The sequence below is a fragment of the Meriones unguiculatus genome, chromosome 17, assembly GCF_030254825.1.
Source record: "Meriones unguiculatus strain TT.TT164.6M chromosome 17, Bangor_MerUng_6.1, whole genome shotgun sequence".
NCBI lineage: Eukaryota > Metazoa > Chordata > Mammalia > Rodentia > Muridae > Meriones > Meriones unguiculatus.
This window is the reverse complement of record NC_083364.1, coordinates 73,267,117-73,272,166: the sequence shown is the minus strand read 5'-3', so window position 1 is coordinate 73,272,166 and position 5,050 is coordinate 73,267,117.

The window sequence follows — 5,050 nt, the reverse complement described above, 5'->3', positions numbered from 1 at the left end:
GATGCACCAAAAGAGTTCTTTAAACCTGCTATTAGCAAAGACAATTTATGAGCCTCAAATGAGACCTGGTGAAAAACCTTTTCTTTCTTTTCCTTCCTTCCTTCCTTCCTTCCTTCCTTCTTTCTTTCTCTCTCTTTCTTTCTTCCCTCTCTCATTCCTTCCTTCTTATTTATTTATTTATTTATTTTACTTCCTGACTGACATTCCAGACTGTGCTTCCCCACCCATAAAGGCATTACCACCTGTGCTCACAACAAAAGGATCCTGGGAGGTGAAGCAAGGCAGGAAAGGCCAGAGAATGGAGACCTCAGGCAGCAAGTGAGCACAGTGAGAAACTGACCTCTTGGGAGACAAACTTTAGGGAGACACCTCTCATTTACTTTGGAAAACAAAGATTATATAAACCCTTGGAGGATAGATGGGGGTCTTTAAGGAGAGTTAATATCATTGGCCTGGGTCTGGGGACAGAAGATACCTCATATGTATAGAGAGGAAAATCAGATATTTCTGGACATAACCTTTAAGGAGAGGAGGTTCACCCTGGCTGCCAGGCTACGTGATCTATTTGAGGGTGCAAGGCTTCGTGGGCCAGGATATACAGACAAGGGGCAGGAGAGAGTGAAATTCTACACCTGCCAATCTCAGGATGAAATTTCCTGTGTCTGGACACATCTTGACCCCACTCGTGTTTCAGACGGCTCTTCAATCCCACAGCCTCCTGGCCGAACAGCTCCCATTTTTGTTGTTGTTTTGTTTTGTTTTTGTTTTACAAAGGGGAGGTATTGTTATAGTGGTCAGCCTCTAAGTTGGAAATGGCTTGATAGTGAACTGGAACCTGGTTGATACTGACTTTGGCTTATGTTACTTACATGGTATTTTAGACATTGGATGAAACAGGGCCAGGAGGAGGAAGGTCCCAATGACTAGTATAAGGCCAAGAAGGGAGAGAATCCAAGATATCAGAGGGCTTGAGTATCATGGTGTGGAGGTACCCACATGATCAGAGATCATGCTGGAGATCCTTAAAGCACCTCTGTGTTTTGTTCTTGTACCCCAGATACATTAGCATAGAAACAGCAATTCTTCCCTAGTACAGTGCAAGTCTCCCACTGCTCAGCTGTCAGCATCTCTCCTGTTTTGTAAGGCAACTCCTGAAAGGGAGGCTATCTACTACTGAGGAACTTGAGGCTGTCTAAGGTGGAGGCCATGGCCTGGTCGAGCTTGTCCTGAAAGCTGTCAGGGAGGTTTTGAATCTGTGTCAGGGCTGCTCCAGAGGCCCCTCTTCCTCCTGCTGAGATAGCCAGACTTAGTCCAACAAGCAAAGGATCAAGATCTCTCTCTTTCTCTGGTTAGCTCCCAGCTCCCAGGCTATTCCTTTAGACTTGTACATTTACACTTCAGGTGTAATCGTATGGGCCCCAAAATCTTTGGAGGAGAGGAGTTCATGAAGAAACTGATATTGTTACTGGCCCAGAAAAGAGGGGGTGATTAACACATATTGGCTTGGTGACAACGATGTTATGGTAACATGCAGGATGGGACCTAGAAGAGCATCCTACTAGCCAAAAGAGGAAGATTGATTAAGAAGAGCAATGTTTTGTAACTTTCTTGTAGATGAGGGCCCACGTGGTTCATGAAGCGAGATGTTAATGGGAATAGCTGCCAAAATTGGCTGGGGAAAAAGAGGCACAGAGAAAGCATTGGGAGGAGCTGGGTTTTTGTGCCTGATTCCACCAGGAGTTGAGTCCATTGCAAAACACATGAGGATCCTTATTCACAGCTCAAGCTGGGACACTCACAGACCCCCAAGGCACTGGTATGCAACCGAAAGCCCCAGCTCAGGATTGGAGGTGATTTATTGATCCCGGTCCCTCCCAAAACACCATGAGTATTGCAGTCTGGCAAGGGTCTATTGGTTGAAACACAAAAGGGGATGTTGCATTTTAAAACAATTGGCTGTGGGAAGGCGCCAAAACCATTAAAGGTTCTGGCTTCCTTTGTTTGGCTGTTGCTGGTTGAAGGGGCAATCTGGGCCAGTTTCCTGGCAACAGTATCTCTAGTGGGTGGAAAGAAATACAGTAAGGCTGGTTCCTCCCCTCAGCTGGCCAGACAGGGTCTGGAATGCCTGCCCTTTGTTCAGGCTTGTGCTTTAAACTTTAATCTAATAACCGCAAAACCTAATTTTTAATCCTTTGGTTTCTCAGGGTGAGTTGTTAAGGGGAGGAGATCAGCCATGTACTGGATGCATTATAACCAAGAAAGGTTGGCTTGTGAAATGTGAGACTATATGTCAACAGTGGCAAAGACATATTTTGTGGGGCTGAATTGGAGAATGTGGGTGACAATTAATTTCCCAGAGGGCATTGAATTTGAAAGCTTGGGTTAGTGCCCATAGTTTGTAAAGCTGGGGTAGTAATAAGGGCTGCACAGGAGGAGAGTTATTTTCTGAAATTGAGCAAGAGGGACCTGGGAGAAATGGGCTTGAGGTCCTTTCACATTTCTATGTGTACATGAATTGAATAGATCTGTTCTCTTAGCTCAGCGATGGCATTTATCTCAGATATTAGACCTGGCAGGACGCTGTGAGATTTGACATACTGGATATAGAGGGGCTTGGCTCTTTAATGTAGCAGTGTGAAGATGAAGAAGAGTAGAGGAAATAGTGGGTTGGTGTCTAATTTGAAAAAGGTTCATGGTAATCAGGGAAGCAAATTAACAGCCTATACAGTCTGAGAAACGATTAAAGGGCTCATTGACTTCTTTGAGGGCCTATAGTTCCTAATACTGGGGTAAGTGATGGGGCAGTTCTCTGAACTGAATAGTGAGTGGTTCACCCCAGGGGAGGAGTAGATTATTACAATGGCTCCCTTCTTTTCTCCATCTGAAAATACTGAGGTGGCCTTTGGTGATGGGCTTCTTGGCAAAAGCTCAGGGTATGAGGTGTATGGCCACTGCAACAGAGATAGGCCAGAAAGCCATCTTTCCTTAGGGTAATGTTTATCAATTTGTCCTGGGAATCCCATTAGGCTAATAGCAAAGTGAGAGTAATTTTTGAGTAGCTATTAAATAACGGAGAGAGAAAAAGTGGTAACAATGATATAGGGTTCTTTTCTTAAGGTTTGTAGGGGCTCTAACCCTGTTATTCTAATCATAGTAGTGAGTGCATCAACCTCAGATAGAATTCTAAAGGCATCATGCACCAGTGTCTTGAGACATTCCATCAGTCTTTGCAGCTGATAGTATGCTGCCATGAGGATGGGGGAAAAAAAACGGACGCTGTACAGACATTGTTGAGTCATACCTCTTGAGGGCCATGTCTTTTAGGGCTGCATTAATGGTACCTAAAGCTTCTATTGCCCCAGAAGACAGTTTTAGGAAGGAGGGATTTTTTCTCCTTTAAGGTATCAAAGAGAGGCTCTAGGGTTCATGCAGGGAGGAGAAGCCACTGTCAAAGTCAACTAAGGTTTCCAAAGAAGCCAGTGTTAAGGTTTGAGGGAAGGAAATGGTGAGTTTAAGGTTGTGTATTGAGGTGAGGGTAATTTATGTTCCCAAGAATGTGAGAGGTGAATAAGCTGCATTTTAAAAGAGGATCTATTTTAAATACTATGGAGGATAGGGAAGGTATTAATTGATCCCCTTAAGCTGGGAGGAGGAGGTAGAAGAGTCTTACAACAAGACATCATCCAAAAAAGAGGAGATCTTTGTCTAAGTATAACTTTAATGCTGTGGCAACAGCCTCGTGGCAGAAGGTGGGACTGTTGGCCCTTTGCTGGGGGAGGACTGTTCATTCATATTGTAAGGCTTGCTCAGAGTTGTTAATGGACAACTCTGACATATTGAGGACACAAAGTATTGGCAATGCAGTGGGTGGAGTGGGGGAGAGAAAGAACCGTCTTTAATACCTATTGCTAAGAGAGGAGCATTAGAAAGAATGTCAGAAATGAGGGGTAGTGCGATATGGTGGGACTGCCAAACCACCATTGTTTTATCAATTACCCTTATCTGTATTGTACTGAGCGTATATTTTTATAGTGAACACAGAGGTATTCCATAGACTGTGGGAAAAGCAAATATGCTGGTCAAATGCTTTTTGTTTTGTTTTGTTTTGTTTTGTTTGTTTTTTACTATGTGAATGCTTCAAGTTTCTCTCCTTGATAGAGGAAATGACTCAATCAGATCGGCTCATTAGAGTCAGCAGAGGCAGGGAGTGTAGTATTTAACAGCAGCCCGTGGAATCAGGGATAGCCTGGGGGAGGGGTTTTAAGGTTTTGATGAGTACAGTTATCATTAAGCATATACTAATTTAACCTACTCTGAATTTCTTTTGGGTGACTCATGAGAGTAAAATTTCATAACATCCAGGAAATCTCCTCCTAGAAATTTAGTGGAGATGTTGGCCACAAGAGAGTGTATTATGCCTGTGGATCTATCTGTAGGCTTGTTTGGTGGTAAAGGTATGATAGTACCCTCCTAAACCTAGAAGCTTGAGGCCCTGGAATTAGTTCTGAGTCTTGTGAGACCTCTTGTTGTCTTAGCAAATGTTTTTATCTACTCCATTATCAATGAAGCATTTGAATCTTTTGTCATTTATTTTCATGATTATCATTGGGTAGGAGCCTCTTGAGATGTTGGAAACCCATAAACCTCAGATGGGAGTGGTTTTCCTGTTAGGGCTGAGAGTTGCCTGTTTTATATTTAAAGGATCCAGGGGCTTGTTTTCTTTGTTATAGTGGCAGCAGTAATATCCACAGGAAACACAATGAGTTATTATTTTTGACTCATTTTGGTCAACCTGATGAAGACATTTGTGTCTGTAGAGGGCCTCTCATTGCAGGAAAAGCAGTCCAGCTAGATTGGAACAGCAAACATCTCACTAGTCCTGGAGGACAGAGGTAGTCCAAGGATCATGGATGCTATTTTCCTTGACTGCCTGCCTGAGATCTTTTAAGTCTCAAGCCTAAATGGTTACTAATGTAGAGGTATAGCGCTGGTGGGGTTGACATTAACTGGGAATGTCTGGATCGCCAGAACTGGTTTTCCCACCAGCTAG